At 49.0% G+C, this 19,443-nt stretch overlaps 1 protein-coding gene across 9 annotated transcripts in view; it reads left to right on the forward strand.

Moving 5' to 3' along the window:
- The first annotated feature begins 1,252 nt into the window (after positions 1–1,252).
- LOC135204657 (gastrula zinc finger protein xLCGF3.1-like) overlaps positions 1,253–19,443 on the forward strand; it is a 316,463-nt gene continuing 298,272 nt past the window's right edge. For 2 of the 9 annotated variants that reach the window (XR_010312272.1, XR_010312273.1), the window contains exon 1: positions 1,806–2,102. The gene's annotated coding sequence lies outside the window, so the exon portion shown is untranslated. The other 7 variants (XR_010312276.1, XR_010312277.1, XM_064234806.1 and 4 more) reach the window with 7 other exon arrangements.

Here is a 19,443-nt window from a genome sequence, read left to right on the forward strand (position 1 = left end):
AAATAGTCATAATTCCTCATTCAAACAGGATTAGTCTAGGGTAGGCCTTCTTAAATTACTGTATAGCCTAGTCTAAGATCATGATCGGCAGTGGAAATTTCCATTTTGTGGTAACCTTTGGCACTGGTATTTGCAAAAGCTTTATACAAACAAAACACTTATAACTGCTTTTTTAGTGTTTTCAACCCTGTCAAACGCTAAGTTACAACTCAAACTAACACAGCAAAACTTCATGACAACTAATGAACGTGAAGTATCTTTCACGACAACGAAAATTTTCCTCGTTAAGGCATTGCAACATGTTTGACTGGGCAGGCAACTCTGCACTTGAATTCTCGTTTGCTACTGTTCTTTCATGATAATGATCTGTTCCAAATAATGAACTAATGGTAATATTACGACTTTAAAAGCTTACCTTGCAAGGGATAGATAATCATTTGTATTAATAATTTGGTAAAATAGCCAAAATGAGAGGGTGGACCGATTAACGACCTCACACTCGAGAGCATTCGTGATTCTTACATGGTTCTTTTAGTGTTACCAATATGCAGACGAAAGATTCAGGGCAGCGCTCCCATACTCAAAGTGAAAGATAAACAAAACAAGGGACTGGCTACACTGCCACACTCGTCCACAACAGAAACGAAAACATTTCACAGTTCCAATCACTTACAATAGCAGTGTAAAGATATTAGAGGAGGATGATGAATCAATTCCTAAATAAATCACTAATAATTAAAGTAATATTTTTCCCATTACATTACGAACACGGGAGAGGATATCAGCCTTGGACAGCCTCTAAAGAAAATTCAGATTTATCACCTGGTCCCTCATATTTATTACTGCAACTGCAGCGCCGTTGATGATACTTTACGAGGAGTTAAGTATTGGTATTAGTAACTGTCCGCCATTTTTAGAGCTGCAATTAACAGCACTTCGTTACAAAGGAACATCAAGTTTACGCTGCAGTGACCTGAAACTTACCTCGGTCCAAATATTATTTAATTATTTTATTTTTCTTCTTTTGTAAATAAATATTTATATTTCCATTTTCGTATCATACTCCCTCGTTGTCCTTTGCCATCATTGTTTACAAACTATAACTCGTAGTTAAAGGTACTTCAGGTTGTGCAAAATACTATTGTTTCTTTTATGTAACGGCTTTACGCAAATTATAAAGAACCTGCTTTACGTTAATGTTATTAAGTCGTGACACTTCCAAAAAGCATTTGACTCTGTTAATAGAAAAAAAGCTAATAGAGGCATTGATGGCCAATATACTTTTATTTGCAGATCTGCTGAGGGAGAGGTTGAAAACAGGAAAGAATATATAAAAGAATTCTGGTATTGCAGAGAGGAAAAAAGCTTAAACGAACATAAACAAAGGAGGAATAAAACCAAGCAGGGGAGCCGATTCAAAAGCAATTTCCACCTATTACTACTAATACCACCGGCCAGTGTACTTATCATTTAACCTAATTAGCTATTATTTAAATAAATTATCTATATTTTGTCATTACTTCTCCAATGATTATATCTAACTTTCTCCTTTTCATCAACTAGGTTTGAAGCAAAATATCAAATTCAAACAGGAACCATGAACGAGAAGTCCTTAGGAGACTACGCCCAAAACGTAAACAAACTACCATTACCTGAATCCATTATTTGCCTTAAATTATCCAGTTTATTAGTAAATTATATGAATTTTTAATCACATTCCAGCCGATTGCTTACAATTGTCCACCAGATTACTTATTGAAATGAATGAAAACAACTAGAACCACAAACATAAACACTGTCAAATAGAAGACGCTCAAAATGACAACAAAGAGACGCCATTGGCTGTCTAACCTTTCTTAGTAGCGTAACTTCTCTTCAAACGTCCTTTTATCTTCTATAATAATTGCAGTCTTCATAATCGAGACAATCCTTAATTAATCGTAATAATTGATAAATTTCAAAGATAACTGATAATTACTGTAATAACGTGGGCCTAAAAGGACCGTGAGAGTTGGGAATGAAAAGTGCACGTGATGCCTTGGGCTTAGAGCACTCAATCAATCAGTCTATCATTTAGTATGTGATGGACGATCTTTACTTCAGTGAGCTTTATAGATGTTTTATTAGGCGTGTATTATTCATTAACTTCTAGATTCTTGTTAGTATACTCCTAGGTTACCCTATAGACCTTATGGGTCTTAACCTAAGACTCATAGTGAAAAATTTTTATTTTTATGAGCTAGCTAGGTAGTATTTTATGATAGGGTAAAACACCGCATGGCCTGGATCAACTAAACGATGATCATAGCATGCCACTCTCCGAAAAAGTACTTATAGGGTAAAACACCGCATGGCCTTCAGTAGGCAATGTACGATCAATGTATGCCACCCCAAAAAAAAGTACATTAAGGTAAAAAACCGTAGGGTCCAGAGTGGACCATGTACGATCAGCTTGGACAATCCCCAAAAAAGTACATTATAACGTGTCCTGACATCGGAGATGGGCATCAGTTGCGACTTGTTGTTGGTGAGAAACGGAGCTAAAGACCTCTCTCTCTTTCGAAGTAAGGTATTTTCTCCAAAGTTAGAAATTAAGGCCAAATTTTAAGATTTAAACAGAGGGTAGTGAAAACGGTGTCAAACGTAGTGCAAATCTCACCAAAACGCGTTCTACATTGTTACTTACAACTTGAAGTTTGTTCCGATACGTAATACAAACCCTCGGTCCTTTAACAATAGGAAGTAGCTAGCGGCAGCTGGATAAACGGTCGTAAGCTTCGAACAAGGGAGAACGGTAGTTAACTGCTTGGTCCGATCGTCGCGCGCCGCGCGACTGGGAGGTAAACAAATCACTTTTGCTTTCGGCCGTGTGATCCCTCTGTGTGGATAGGAGTGCATCGTCATCGCTCTGCCCGCTTTGTCGTTTGCTTTGAGTTTGAGTATTTGCCCTCTCTTTCTGTATAATTCAGAGTGATTGTAAGTACTTTGCATTTCTTTTTGTTCATTATGATGAGTGAGGAAGAAATGGAGATTTCACCACGCCCCTCGGTCGCCCGTAGAGTGTGTCCCGGGCTGGAGGGGCGTAGATGTGGAGGATTCAGATCGTTTGTTGATGTAGATCCTCACGAGGTTTGTACTCGTTGTCGGGGGGCGAGAGTGCTCCTGCAACGAGCCCTGTGTAACGTGTTATGCATTGGTCCGAGGCGCAGTGGGTGCTGTACGAGGGCAGGAAGAGACTGGAGGCCGCCCAAGAAGTCATCGGAAAGTCCAGTGACTCCTTTGGTAACGGACACTTCGTCCTCTTTCCTGCCCCCCGGCCAGCCCCCACGTTTCGCGCCTTCCCCTGCGGGGGGGGTAGCGGAGTCCTTCTCCTCTCTCGATCCGTCGAGTGTGGAGGAGGGCGCCCCGCTACCCTGATGTCCAGTTGTACTCGGGGTCTTCCGTCCGCTCTGGTGGGGTTCTTTCTTCCCCTTAGGCGCGAGGAAGCCCCTCTAACTAACCCGACTGTTTTGCTTCCGCAGGTGTACCATCAGCGAAGGACGACCTGGGACAGGTGTGGGAGTCGCTGGGACTGCAGGGAGTGCCGAGCATACAGGGGTTGATTCAGCGGTTGGCGGGGTCGGCAGTGGTCACTCATGGTACGGTAACCACTACAACAACCACAATCTCGACACCAGCATATGAGATGCCACCGCACCTGGTGTACACACCACATGTCATGTCGGTAACACCCACGACTGCAATCCATAAACCAATTCCCTGCCGTGCCAAAGAGGACGGTGGCCACCGCCACCTGGGTTCTTTGTATTGCCGACCCCGGACTTCCGCTGCCCAAAGAGTACCCCCTGGACCTGCCGCCAGTTGCCGAGGATGATGGTAGCTGCCGACAGGACGCCTGGCTCTCCTGTGGTACCTGCCGTGCCTGCCGTACCTGTTGCTGTCCAGCCGCTCATTTCCCTTTCAGATCAGGTGCCTGCTGCTCATTTCACTTTCAGATGTTCCTGCCGTTCCTGCTGTTCCTGGACCTGTTCCTGTTGTTCCTGCTGTTGGTGGTGCTGTCACAGTCTCAGGTCTTTCCGGTGGACAGGTGCAGTCGGGCCCTGTTGCTTCGGCAACTGCCCCGGCTCCCTCCTGGATGGAAGACCTGACGTCTGTCCTGCGGAGCCTGCGAAGAAGAAGAGGAAGAGGAAGAAGGTGTCGTCGTCGTCTTCGTCGTCTTCTTCGTCGTCTGCTGCCTCTCCTTCCCCTTCGACTTCTAAGGCTAAACAGCCGAAGAAGAAGAAGGTTGCCTCCTCCCCCCCTAAGAAGACTCCTTCGGATCTTCTAAGGGCCTGGCTCGCTCAGGCGAGCGGGAGCTCTTCTGCTGGTCCTCCTGTTCCTTCAGGAACGGGGCCCGTCACTTCTTCTGCAAAGAAGAAGTCGACGGGGACCAGAGGTGCACCAGCCTCGGCTGGTGCTTCCTCACCTGGTGTTGCGGTTCTGCCGCTAAACCAGGTTCCGTCTCGGCCGCTTCTCGTTTCGCGAGAAGCACCGAGTGGACGCTCTTCCAAAGAAGACCGTCCAGCCAAAGTTTTGACGCCCGAGCTCGCTCGCCGTCAAGACAGCGGCGCGGAGCAGAAGACTGGCGAGAGTCGTGCACACGACTCTCGCCAGGCCAGTGGACGCTCTCGCAGCGATCAAACTGGCTGCTCTGGGCTGACGTTGACGGTCGCTGACAGCACGGGTTGAGGCGAGGAAGGAGTCCCCCGCGGCCGCCGGTAACAGCCACGGCTTGGTACCAGCGGCTCGACGCGCCGAGAGGAACGCTGGCCGGTCTCGACGACAGAGAGCCTAGCAGGTCACCCGTCCGCCGCTCCCGATGGGACCGGGCGGAGACGGTGACCAGCGGCAGCTCGCCTGACGCTAGAGATCGGTCTCGACATTCTCAGCCGAGCCAATCGCCCCAGGCGAGCGGCAAGGCTAGGCCTGCTGCTCGACCGTCACCGCGGGTTGACGATCAGCAGCAGCCCTCCACGCACGCTGGTCCTGCCAGCGAGCGAGGGGGGAGCGTCAGGTCTGCCTCTCCCATACCTTCAACCTCCTCAGGCTATACCGGGAGGAGCGAGGTACCGAGGAGCGATCACGAGAGGTGCGCCGCTCGTGACCCAGCTATGACGCCGTACGGCTCAGGCACAGTTTTAGGACCGACCAGAACGTACGCGCAAGTAGTTGGAGGCGACCGTCAGGGGTCTGTCGCTGTTCCTCCTTCTGAAGGAGGAGTATCGCGGGATATGCTCTTGCTGGAGGGACTGGACGGTCCTACTCCACAAGACGCAGTAACTCCCGAGATACAGAGGAACTTTGCAGAGGTCATTAAGCTGATGCGTCTGCATAATGACCTTGCGGAAGGATCGCCGCTACCACCGGCAGAGCCCACGTCCCGGCTCGAATCATTTTGGGGTCCCAAGAGGGAGCCCAAAATGATGGTGGGGTTACCGCGATCTGAGCTTGCAGACTCGGTCCTGATCAGGTGGAGAATCTCGTCTCAGGACGGGAGGACTCGCTAAAGTCCGGACGGTCTTCTAACTGCTCCTCCTCCTCTACAGCGGCAGAGGCGATTCTACGTGCCTTCGGAAGACCCGATACTGCCTAAACAGGGTTAACCCGGGGAGTTAGCAGAGGGCTGAAACTCCAGGTGTGTCCCTGCCAGCAGCCCTCTCCTGTCGTAGAACCATATGGTTCTCGCAGCAGAGGGCACTTGCCCTGGAATCTACCGCTATGGCAGCATTCCAGGCAGTTTCCTGGTTGGATTTTGTGGTCCCTCACAATATCCAAAGTAGCGGCGGCTCTGGGAGTTTTCGCTCTCGAAGACGACGCTTCTTTAGGAGACTGTGCCAGTCTGGAGGAAGAGCAATCTCTTACCTCGCCCATCAGACTGCTAACCTGTGGGCCAACTTGGTTCTTCGACGTAGGGACGCAGTCCTTACCCGAGTGACCAAGGGGGCCGGGCGTGAGGCGGCACTCGGGCTTCGAAATGGACCTCTTAGGAGTTCCCCAGCTCTCTTTCCTGGAGAGATGGTGGACGCTGCGGTGGAAATGGAAAGGCGGCGCACTGACGAGAGTGACCGCTTAGTTCACCAGGCAGTCTCGAAGGTTACTGGGCAATCTCGAGCGACTGCGGCCAAACCAAAGAGCTTGGCTAGCGCTTCCACACGGCGGCGAAGACGGTTGCACCGTCCAAACCCCGTGTGAAGACTCCTGTTGTTTCAACTTCTGCTAGAGGAGGCCGCAACCAGCCCTCCTCCCAGCCCTCCTTTCCCGAGGAGGGTGCTGGAAAGAAGTCGAAACGAGGTGGGAAACGCTAGGACGGCGTTCCCCCTCACCTGCTGCCAGAAGTGGGGGGGTGCCTAGCGAGCCATTGGGCGACTTGGCAGCGCTACGGCGCCGAGAACTGGATAGTAGACGTCCTTCTGTAGGGATATCTACTACCCTTCGAGTCTCGGCCCCCCTCATCTCCAAACCGGTCCACCTACAGACCTATGTCCGGGGATCAGCAAAGGACAACGCTCTTCGACAGGAGATCAAGACCATGCTGGCGAAACGAGCTGTAGAAATCGTGGAGGACCAGTCACCGGGCTTTTACAGCCGCCTCTTCCTAGTGGAGAAGCATCGGGGGGCTGGCGTCCGGTGATAGACCTCTCTCCCCTGAACCGCTTCGTTCGCACGACGCGGTTCACGATGGAGTCGGCACGCTCGGTGCTCGACTCGATCAGGGGGAACGATTTCATGCTTTCAGTGGACTTGAAGGACGCGTATTTTCAAATACCCATCCATCAGTCCTCCAGAAAGTACCTCCGCTTCATCTTCGACGGGACGGTGTACCAATTCAGGGCACTTTGTTTCGGTCTCTCAACCGCCCCACAGGTGTTCATCACGGCCGAGTGTTTCACCTCTGGTGTCGGCTTGGGCCCTCATTCGCCAACGGGGATACGTCTTCTGAAGGGTATCTCGACGATTGGCTAGTCCTGGCGAGCTCCCGCTCGCAGTTGCTACAGGACAGAGATCGACTCCTCAAGTTTTGTCGCGATCTGGGATCGTGATAAATCGAGAAGTCCGATCTCGAACCCAAGCAGAAGATGAAGTACCTGGGTATGCTGATAGACACGGTAGCAGGGCAGGTCTTTTCCCGCAGACTTGCGTATCAGCAAATTCAGGGAGGCAGCCGGCCGGTTCCTGTCTCGGCAGGAACAGGCAGCACAGCAATGGCAAGTCGTGATCGGCCAATCTGTCGTCACTCGAGAAGTTAGTCCCTCACGGGCGTCTTCACCTGCGGTCTCTCCAGTGGAGGCTAAGAAGGGAGAGTTGGTCTCAGGCCAAGGATCCTCCTTACTTTCCCGTGGCTATCACGGACAAGGTGAGGCAGGACCTAGCCTGGTGGCTCGACGACAAGAACCTCTTAAGAGGAGTGCCCATACGCACTCCCCCCCCCGGAGATGCTTCTGTTCTCAGACGCATCGACCGAGGGATGGGGCGCACACCTGGAGGAGTTGCTGACTGCAGGTGTGTGGGACCATCACGAAAGCACCTTCACATCAATGTCCTGGAACTCAAGGCGGCGTTCAACGCTCTCCAAGAGTTTCAGGACCGCTTGGTGGGACACTCAGTGGTGTTGATGTGCGACAACACCACAGTAGTGGCATATGTCAACAAGCAGGGGGGGCTAGTGTCTCTTCCGCTCCATCAGTTGACGGTTGCAGGTGTGCACGAGTGGGCCACGGCTCACTCGATAGAGCTGTCAGCACGCTACATTCCAGGCAAGAGGAATGTAGTAGCAGACAAGCTCAGCCGTCGGGATCAGGTGATAGGGACCGAATGGTCTCTACACCAAGACGTAGCGGAAAGGCTCTTCAACCTGTGGGGGCGACCGGGTCGTAGACCTGTTTCGCCACCCGGCACAACAGAAAACTTCAGGTTTTCTTTTCAGCTGTGCCGGACCCATGGCAGCTGCAGAGGTAGCTCTCCAACACCCCTGGGACAACCTCTTCGCTTACGCCTTTCCTCCCTTCTGTCTGATTCGGAAAGTGATCATCGAGCGCTGGTCACTCCCAATCTCAGAATGATCCTGGTGGCTCCCAAACGGCCTCAAGCCGTTTGGTATCCGGACCTGCTGGCTCTTCTTGCGGACGCACCAGAGAGAGCTACCCACTTGGCACAACCTTCTAGCCCAGCCACACGTAGAACGGTACCACCAAGCAGTCCAGTCCCTTCAACTTCACGGCTGGCTGTTATCCACCATCTCTTGCGAACGAGAGGCTTTTCTCGATAGCGCAGCAACAGTGATGGCTGGACACGTCCGACAGTCCTCTGCAGCTGTGTACCAGGGGAAGTGGGCCGTCTTCTGTGGTTGGTGTCGTAGACAGGGTCTGTCTCCTCTCAGAGCCACTCTTCAGCAGGTAGCGGATTTCCTCGTGTTTCTTGCGCCGAGAGAAGCTCCTCTCAGTACCCACAGTTAAGGATATAGAGCCGCCCTGGCTCTCGTCCTAAAACTGAGGGGACTGGACATCTCGAATTCGTTCGAGATCTCCTTGCTAATGAGGAGCTTCGAAAGGTCTTGCCCACCCAGGGAACTCAGGCCCCCTGCGTGGGATGTGACTCTCGTACTTAGGAGTTTGACTCGAAGACCCTTCGAGCCACTCCGAGAGTCGTCAGACAGGGATCTGACTCTCAAGACCCTCTTCTTGCTGGCCCTGGCATCGGCGAAGAGAGTAGGGGAACTACATGGCCTTTCTTATGATGTTTAAACACACCAGAGGCTGGGGATCTGTGACGCTCGATTTCGTCCCGAACTTCGTAGCTAAGACTCAGAAATCCGTCGATCCCTGACGAACAAGGTTCGAGTCTTTCACGATCCCCTCCCTTCTGGACTTCACCGATAACGATTCGGATGAGATGCTGCTTTGTCCTGTGAGGGCGCTACGGCGCTATCTGAAGAGAACTCGACATCTCAGGCCTGAGTGTCGACGCCTCTTCGTTAGCACTGGGGTTACCAAGAAAGAAGTTTCCAAGAACAACGCTTTCTTTCTGGCTGCGTGAGGTGATCAGGAGAGCGTACGAGGCTGATGTAGCGACGACATCCGTACGCTCCGACCGAGAGCCCACGAAGTCAGAGGTATCGGACCCTCCTTAGCGTTCCGTAAGAACTTCTCCGTGGCGCAGGTCCTGAAGGCAGGTGTCTGGGCCAACCAGACCACCTTCACGTCCTTCTACCTTCGGGATATTGCCCACAAGTCCTTGGATACTTTTTCCTTGGGACCTGTGGTGGCTGCTCAACACGTTGTGTAAGCTTACCCAGCACCCGAGCAGGCAGAACAGCATCGATTCCTGGTATGACTCGGGAGAATGAATGTGCGAATGAGAGAGTGACTGGCTTCTCTTCACCATCTTTCTCTACCTCTACCTGTGGGCAGAGGGATACGGTCGTTACCTCGTGGGAAGGGACTCAGATGCAGGTAAGCTATTCAACAGAGCTCCATCCTATCTCTTTAACTAGAGATAGGAGTGTATATCCACCACTTTCTCCAACAAGGGGGAGAAAGTGGATGCCTACATGAGACAAACCCATTACTTTACATTGCTCATGTAAAGGAAAAAGTTCTTACAATGCTGGTACAAAGAGATACGCTTGCCTCTCTCTTAGTACTCGGCCCAGAGGTCTGACCATTGATCCTGCGGTGCACACCCCCGATCAATCGGACAGAGGCTTTGGATCCCTCCCTCGCTCTTACGACCCAAGGGGCAGGCATTCCAGGGATGGACGAACACCAGTCTGTTCATCAAAGACTCAGATTCCTCCCACCAAGAAGTGAGTCTTCCTATTGTTAAAGGACCGAGGGTTTGTATTACGTATCGGAACAAATGACAATTTGTCGAAAATTGCATTTTTCCTAACTATACAAACCTGAGGTCCTTTACATATAGTCCCTCCTCATGCCACCCCTCACTCTGCGTATTTTGCATGGGCCAAAAGCAAAATTGATTTGTTTACCTCCCAGTCGCGCGGCGCGCGACGATCGGGACAAGCAGTTAACTACCGTTCTCCCTTGGTTTCGAAGCTTACGACGTTCCAGCTGCCGCTAGCTACTTCCTATTGTTAAAGGACCTCAGGTTTGTACAGTTAGGAAAAATGCAATTTTCGACAAATTGTCATATTTACCTAGAAGATTGACGCCATCTCAATGTTTACGGAGTCGCTTGTGTCAATAAACTAATCATTTCCTGTGATAAATCCGCACACCACTTGTACCCACAGACGCTGGGGCACTTTCATCACAACAATCGGAAAGCTTTCCCTCACCGAGTAAACAACTGTTTTGGTAGAAGACGACGACGAAGAGTGCACTTCGATAATTTTTTAAATAAATAGTAAAACATCAATATTTTACATATTTATGATGATTAATTTGAAACTATTCATTATTGAAAAAGTAACTCGATTCTGACTCAAATTTAAGTAATTATTTTTTGGAATTAGAACGTTCTTTTAAGTCCTGTATTATGACGTCACGACATCTTGACTTTCGTACCTATTGTAAATAATTGCTTTACTCAACTTTTTAGCAGAACAGTTTACCAGTTATTCATGCAGATTATCAGCTCTTCATGTAATTGGTATAATCGTAATGCGCATATATATCTTTATTATTTACTTTTTGAATATATGAAGATGTTTTACCCGGATTATCGCCGTAGTGTGACGCAATCGTTTTCGGTCCCTGCGCCTCTGTTTTCGCACCATAAGAAATTATGTATGGGGCCGAATTTGCAATGACCAGAAAGTCGTTAAAAGAGGAAAGTTAGCATTGAGGGGCATATGTTTTGATTGAGAAAAATACAATTTGTTCATGAACCTTACCCGCCAGATATATATATAGCTGCATTCTCCGAAGTCCGACAGAATTTCAAAACTCCCGGCACACGCAGTGGTCGGCCAGGTGGTAGTACCCATTCCCGCCGCTGGGAGGTGGGCGTCAGGAACCATTCCCATTTTCTGTCAGATATTTTCTGTCGCCGGTGCAGCCAACAAGTGTTTTCTGCACCTCCATCATTGGATTTTGGAACTCGTTTGGTCACTTGAGTATCCTGATTGATTCTTTGGTTATTTGATTTGGATCGGTGGTTAGGCATAAGCTAATTGTGGATTGGTTTTGAATTTGGCTTGATTTTTCCTTAAACTTAAGATGTCTGGATCTAGTTCGACTAGCGCCAGAGTATGTTGTGTGGAAGAATGCAAGGTGAGGCTACCGAAATCTTCGGTAGACCCTCATACAGTGTGCGCGAATTGTCGGAAACATGTTTGTATGTTTGATGATCGCTGCAATGAATGTGAGAGTATGTCTGATTCTGCGTGGAAGGCGTATGAATCATATGTGTGTAAAATAGAAAGAGATAGGGTAAGGAGGAGTGTAACGCCAGTTACACATCCAGTGGAATTTATCCCTCCTAAACCTGTGATGCCTTCGGGCCCTACATTAGTGTCTGTGGAGGGTAATACCCTATCGATGATTCTTGAATCTTTGCGTAGCCTGGAATCAAAAGTGCAAGCATTAGAAAGTGTTAATAGTGCAGTGGTGTGTAGTGAGAATGCTCCGAGTGTTGCGGAAGGGGGGTCGGACAACCGATCTGATGTTCCTTCGGCAAGACCTGGGGGCGCTTCCCAGGCTTCCAAAGTTCGTAAACGGATCTAGAAAGAGTGTTTTTCGTCATCAGAAACGTCCTCCCCACGCAGCGGTTGGAGCTTTCGGAAGCGATCGCGCCCTTTGAAGAGGACAAAGACACTAGATGCCGCACAGGCGGCCGCCGACCTTGATTCCTCAGAGGAGGACGCTGCACATCCGTTAGCCCCTTCTGTTTTGCGGTCGTCTCCAGAACAATTCGAAGACTCTCCACCGCAAAAGAGAGCAAAGGTACAAGATGTCGCACAGGCGGCCGGCACCTTTGGTTTTAGGGAGAAGGACGCTTCACGTCCTTTCTCTTCTTCTGTGTTGCGATCGTCGCCGGAGAGGATGTCTTTTGACGACAATGCTTTTGAGCACCTTAGTTGCGCTAAGGATATACCTGTGGCGGCCCATGTGAGAAGGAGGAGGGCTTCCCCTCACCCCTCGTCTTCTCACAGGATCAGCCCTAAATCAAAGAAGATTGAGAATTTGCAATATCAAATTGCCTTATTAGTTGCAGAGAAAGAGGATAATTCAATAGCGTGCCACATGGAGGAAGGATGAATAAGCTGCCAGTCAAGAGATCAGGCAGTCTCCTTCTCCTTCTCATCGCCTCGCTCTTTCTCCTGTTACCTTGCCTTCCGTTAGATCTTCGTGCACGAAGGTCTGCAGAGCACGACGTTAGGCGGCAGTGGAGACTTGACGCCAGGCCTGACGCTCGGCTGGGCGCTAGGCTCGACGCCGGGCGGGGCGCTCGGCTGGATGCCAAGCGTGACGCTCGGCAGGACGCTCGGCTGGACGCTCGGCTTGACGCCAGGCATGGCACGCAGCTGGACTCACGACGTAATGTTTCTTCAAACATTCGCCGAGATTCGGAGGATAGTAATGAATCTCAAGAAGGAAACTTGTCGGAGGAATTAACTGAAGAACAATCATCAACAGTATCTTCAGATTACCAGGTTTAGGTTCAATTGCTTCGAACCTCCTTTGAAGAGAAGTTTAAACCTGAAGCCCCGCAGTCGCCTCCTTCACAATTGCTATCGTCGAAGGCTATCAAGACTCCAGGATTGTTGAAGATGGCTACTTCATTATCAACAAAAAGGGCTTTTAAGAAAATGCAGAATTGGATGGAGTCAAGAAAAGCCCGAAACAAGAACGCTTTCGCCCTACCCCCTTCAAGACTGACAAGCAAGGCAGGTCTTTGGTATGAGACAGGGGAGGAGATAGGTGTTAGAGCCCCCTCTTCGTCCCAAGGTGACTTCGCTACCTTGGTAGATGCACCGAAGAGATCCCTTTTGTCGACGACAAAAGTGCCCTGGACCCTTTCTGAAATGGACCTTCATATGAAGGGACTCTTCCGTACGATAGAAGTTTTCAACTTTTTGGATTGGTGTTTAGGGGTCTTGGATAACCGGTCGCATAGTCCTGATTCGCTTAGCCTGGAGGAGCTGTCCAGCGTGCTTGCATGCATGGACAAGGCCATCAGGGATGGTTCGGAGGAATTGGCCTCGCACTTCTGCACTTCGATTTTGAAGAAGAGAGCGACCTATTGTGGTTTTACTGCAAAGGGGCTTTATCTCTCAAAAGGCAGAATTGTTGTATGCGCCTCTTTCGAGCCATCTCTTTCCCCAGGCTATGGTCAAAGATCTGGCTGTCAGTCTACAAGAGAAGGCTACCCAAGACCTCTTAGCTCAGTCGGCAAAACGTACGGTTGTTTCTTCTACGTCTGCACGGACGCAACCTTTCAAGAAGCAGAAGCCCTTTCGAGGTTGTGTTTCCTCGAGAACATCTTCTCGAGGAAGTACACGTTCCAGAGGCAGAGTCTCGGCTAAGATCAGAGGAAAGAAATGAACCAAAGATCCTTCAGCCACCAGTAGGAGCCAGGCTTCGACTATTCTCAAAAGCTTGGATAGAGAGGAAGGCGGACAACTGGTCGCTCAACGTCATCAAGCGGGGGTACAAGATTCCTTTCTTGAAACCTCCCCCACTGTGCACGACACCCAAGGATTTATCCCCTATTTACCATCAGGAGAAGCAACAAATCCTTTTCGATCTGCTCGAGTAGATGTTAGAAAAGAGAGCGGTGGAACAGGTCGTAGACCTGGAATACCCAGGCTTCTACAACAGGATATTCCTGGTGCCGAAACAGTCAGGAGGTTGGCGACCAGTCTTAGATGTGAGCAGTCTGAATCGGTTCGTACAGAAGCAGAAATTCAAGATGGAGACACCTCAGTCAGTTCTTGGGACCTTAAGACCAAACGATTGGATGGTTTCATTAGACCTTCAAGACGCGTATTTCCACGTCCCCATCCATCCACAGTTGATGAAGTATCTTCGATTTGTCCTAAAAGGGACAGTTTTTCAATTCAGGGCGCTTTGCTTCGGATTGAGCACGGCCCCTATGGTCTTCACAACTTTAATGAAGAACGTGGCGAGGTGGCTTCATCTTGCAAATATCAGAGTCTCTATGTACCTGGATGACTGGCTCATTCGTGCCTCCACTCAAACGCGGTGTCTGAAGGATCTTCAAACAACTTTATCGTTGGTGAAGTCCCTGGGACTACTGGTGAATTTCGAAAAGTCACATCTGATTCCAACCCAATCCATCCTGTATCTGGGGATTCAGATGGATTCAGTGGCTTTTCGAGCTTTTCCGTCCCAGGGACATCAGCAGCAATGTTTAGACAAAGTGTCAGCCTTCCTTAGGAAAGATTCGTGCTCGGTGAGGGAATGGATGAGCCTGCTGGGGACCATTTCCTCGATGGAGAAGTTTGTTTCCTTGGGGAGACTGCACCTCAGACCGCTACAATTGGAAAGAAAACAAGAATCTGGATATGATCTTAAAAATTTCAAGAGAGGTAAAACATCACTTAAAATGGTGGCTAGATCCAGTGAAGTTGTCGGAGGGCGTGTCTCTCAAGCTTCAGAGGCCCGACCTAGTGTTGTTCTCCGACGCATCCACCACGGGTTGGGGAGCAACATTAGGGGGGGGAAGAAGTGTCAGGCACCTGGAGAGGGGAACAGGTGTCCTGGCACATAAACCTAAAGGAAATGGCAGCCATCTTTTTAGCTCTACAGTTTTTCCAAGAAAAAGTCTCTCATCGAATAGTCCAAGTCAACTCAGACAACACCACAGCTCTGGTGTACTTGAAGAAGCAGGGAGGAACACAGTCTCGGTCCCTTTTTGCCCTGGCAAAGGAGATCTTGCTGTGGGCAAGGGCACTGGACGTCACGATCCTTACAAGGTTCGTAGCAGGAGTAGAGAACGTCTGGGCAGATCTCCTCAGCAGACGAGGTCAACTTCTGCCAACCGAGTGGACTCTGCATCAGGAGGTATGCCAAGAGCTGTGGGGGTTATGGGGACGTCCGCTAGTGGACATCTTTGCGACGTCCAGAACGAAGAGGCTTCCACTGTACTGCTCCCCAGTACTCGACCCAGCGGCAGTGGCGATAGACGCACTTCTCTGGGACTGGACGGGGATGAACTTGTACGCCTTTCCCCCGTTCAAGATCCTAGGGGAAGTCATGAGAAAGTTTGCGGCGTCGGAAGGGACGAGAATGACTTTGATCGGCCCGTTCTGGCCGGCGAGAGACTGGTTCACAGAGGTCATGGCCTTCGTAGTAGACTTCCCGAGGACGCTTCCAGTAAGGACAGATCTACTCAGACAGCCCCACTTCGAGAGGTACCACAGAAACCTCTCCGCTCTGAGTCTGACTGCATTCAGACTATCCAAAAGTTGGCCAGAGCGAGAGGCTTTTCTAGGTCAGTGGCGAAAGCTATCGCCAGTGCAAGAAGAGCTTCATCCAACGCAGTGTACCAATCGAAGTGGGCAGTCTTCAGGAGTTGGTGCAAGAAGAACGGCATTTCCTCCACCACAACCTCTGTGAGCCAGATTGCTGACTTCCTTTTATATCTGAGAAGGGATCTAAAACTTGCAGTCTCTACAATCAAGGGATATAGGAGTGCTTTCAGTTGTCTTTAGGCACAGAGGCCTGGACTTGGCGGACAACAGAGACCTTCACGATCTCTTGAGATCTTTTGAAACAACGAAGGTTCAACAACCCAGGTTGCCGTCTTGGAACTTGGATGTAGTTCTAAAGTTCCTCATGTCCAGTCCATTCGAACCTATGCATACGGCTTCCCTGAAAGATGTTACTAGAAAAGCTATTTTCCTGACTGCTCTGGCGACGGCGAAGAGAGTCAGCGAGGTGCAAGCGATTGGCAAATACGTGGGCTTTAAAGGTTATAACGCAGTCTGTTCCTTGAGCCCAACGTTCCTGGCAAAAAATGAAAATCCATCCAACCCTTGGCCTAGGACCTTCGAAATTAAAGGGATGGCCGAAATCGTTGGGCGTGAGCCAGAGAGAGTTCTGTACCCTGTCAGGGCTCTCAAATTCTACCTAAAGAAGACTAAGGATTGTAGAGGTCTTTCTGATAACTTGTGTTCGGTAAGGAAGCCAAATTTACCAATGTCAAAGAATGCTTTGGCTTTTTTCTTGAGGGACACCATCAAGGAAGCGCATTCATCCTGTGAAGACAGTGATATGAAAATGTTGAAGGTGAATGCGCATGAAGTGAGGGCTATTTCTACGTCGGTAGCCTTCCAAAAGAACATGGCACACAATGACATCTTGAATGCCACATTTTGGCGTAGTAATTCAGTGTTTGCCTCTCACTACCTTCGGGAGGTGAGGACTACATACGAGAACTGTTGCTCTTTGGGCCCATATGTTGCCAGCAGACACTATATTGGGGACAGAGAGTAGCACTCTTCCTATCATTTAGGAAATAATATGTTAGTTTGGACTTTTTAATTTTATTTCTTTTTATTTTTTATTTTTTATTTTTTAGTTTTATTATGTTTATTTAGGTGTTTAGTTTATTGTGGTCTTGGGTCGGCCGCCTTAGGCGGACTTCCCTCCATTAGCCTTGGTTATACGAAGTTTAACCAGATAGGCTAGGTCAGGTGGTAAGGTTTTTGCTTCGCCCTCATAGTAGGGTAAAATGTTTTTGTCACATTGTGGTCACGGTACCCGTTGAGACAATATCTGGAGCGCACCAGCTACATAGGTCACGTCCTTGCTGGCACCTCCAGTGAAGCATTAACAGCATTCGGTGTCTAATCAACACCTATATGATCTGTCACATTGTGGTCACGCTCCCCGTGACAGTTCATTAGAGCGCATCAGCTACACAGGTCACGTCCTTGCTGGCACCTCTAGGAATGCATTACCCAAAAATTGGAGGTCTATAATGTAGTATCTAGTTGTTTTGTGGTCACGCCCCCTTTGACAGATCCTCTAGAACTCAACAGCATCGCAGGTCACTACCTTGCTGGAGTCTCTAGTAAAGCAGAAGAAGACTTGGGTGGCGGTACTCACGAAGTCAGCTATGCTAACAGGTAAGGAACCAAGATATCAATCATGTAAATGGAATTGTTTCCCAAAATCCGAGTCTGTCTCCCCCTTCCTCCAAAGGTGGGATTCAGCTATATATATATCTGGCAGGTAAGGTTCATGAACAAAATGATATTGTTATGATACAATAAAGTTTGTTCATACTTACCTGGCAGATATATATAATCAAAGTGCCCACCCACCTCCCCTCAGGAGACAGTAGCACTAGAAAATCTGACAGAAAATGGGAATGGTTCCTGACGCCCGCCTCCCAGCGGCGGGAATGGGTACTACCACCTGGCTGACCACTGCGTGTGCCGAGAGTTTTGAAATTCTGTCGGACTTCGGAGAATACAGCTATATATATATCTGCCAGGTAAGTATGAACAAACTTTATTGTATCATAGCAATATCATATTTATTCAATAGCTAGCTTGTAAAAAATGCTTGATTACAAAAAACTTGATTGACAACTAAGCAGCATACCTACTATGGGTTTCAGAGATAGTGCAAGCACGTTTTTGGGCAATACCTATTTCTGTAACGAACACTCGTATCAGAACGAGATTTTGCTATAGTGCATTACACCCAGTGCCGTAATTTATAAGGGTATCGTGAATCACTAATCGTAAAGAATAACGACACTTGTCCTTCTACCAAGAGACAAAAACTCCATTATGCAAAAATGGATACGAACACGCGTATAAAGCTCCACCTACCCTCTCCTCCCCCCCCCCACTGCCACCCCTTTCCTACGTCCCTTCACCTTCCTTTCTCTCTCTCTCTCTCTCTCTCTCTCTCTCTCTCTCTCTCTGTTGCCATTCGGTATGTGTTGACCCTCCAAACTGAGTATAAGACTACACACAAAACGCTGAATTTTATTGTAGTGTCTTACCGAACAATTATACAGACCGTGATTTCTACGAGCGGCAGGATACTAAATTCAAATTTAGCGCGTAGGCGTCGCCAACACTGGTGGTGATGTCGTCATCTCCCTCCACTCGCGGGAGAACCAGGTACAACTGCCCAGGTGAATCCAATTCTTTTCCTGCCGGCGTCCGGTGAACATCGGTGGTCGGTGCGGTTGGATGACTTTGCTTCGCTTTTTCTTGTGGATTTGATCTTCGGAATTGGTGAAGTACTCTTTTTTGGCGTTGTTGTTATTTTGCTTATTATTTAGGCGTTGCCATGTCGGATTCTAGTCCGTCGGGAGTTAGGTTTTGCATCTCAGGATGTAAAACTAGATTATCCAAGTTAGAGTATGATTCTCACACTAAATGTGTTAAGTGTAGGGGACAGGTTTGTTCAGCAGATCAAACATGTAACGAGTGTAGTGATTGGACTGATTCTCAATGGAAGTTTTTTAGTTCATACTCGGAGAAATTAGCTAAAGACAGAATTAGAAAAGCAGCGCTTAGGGAAAGTAGACTTAGCTCTGCTTCGTCTTGCGATGTATCTGTTCCTTCTGTTTCTCCTCAAATTGTTATGTCTCCTTTAACTACACCTCCTATTCCTCCTACTAATCCACTTCTCGGCTTCCCGTGTAGTTTCTTCCGATACCATTGCCAGTCTGGAATCGAGGTTAGATCAGAAATTTTCGTACTAGCGAATACGGTTTTACAACTTGGTAATTCAGTTAAGACGTTTTTGAGAAAGCGGCTTCAGTAAGAGTGTAGTTGAGGGTGCATCTGTCTGTCCTGACACGTCTCCTAGACAAAGGTCACTGTCCAGCTCCCCCGCACCGGGGAGAAGACATACCGCGGAAGTCCAAGGGGAGTCGATCGGGATTTGCCCACAGACAGGCGCCTCTCTTGTTGAGCCTGTTGCGCCTCAACAGGGCTCGGTTTAAGCCGTTTAGAAAGGTGTTCGGTCAGACGCCTTTCGAATGATTCAAGCGATTCGTCTCCGGTCGCGCGGCGCTCTTGGCGAGAATCGCCCGTTTCGCGTCCCTTAAAGAGGCGTTCAGGCGCTGATTCTTCGCCCCCTCCAGTCAAGCGGTATAAGGAGCCTGAGAGTAGGGTTGCGCCTCGGCCGTTAGCGGCTCGTTCGTCGCCTCAATCTGTGCCTTTTTCGGCTCCATCTACTAGTAGAGATTGTGGTTTTAGCGCTGTAGCTAGCAGTTCTAAGGGTGTTTCTTTAGGCGCTTTCTCGTCTGTTACGCCTGATGCGCCTGTTTCGCCTCGAATTTCGGCGGCTCCGAGCGAGGCGCAAGTAGTTTTTTCCGCCTCCTGCTGAACATTTAGGCTCTTCCAAGAGCTAACGTTAACTGTTTTTGATTCGTCTCTGGCGCCTTTGCGCAAGCAGTTAGAGATGTTAACCAACTGGATGAATGAGTCCAAGGGTGGTTCGAAAC

Source organism: Macrobrachium nipponense, chromosome 47 (assembly GCF_015104395.2).
Source record: "Macrobrachium nipponense isolate FS-2020 chromosome 47, ASM1510439v2, whole genome shotgun sequence".
NCBI lineage: Eukaryota > Metazoa > Arthropoda > Malacostraca > Decapoda > Palaemonidae > Macrobrachium > Macrobrachium nipponense.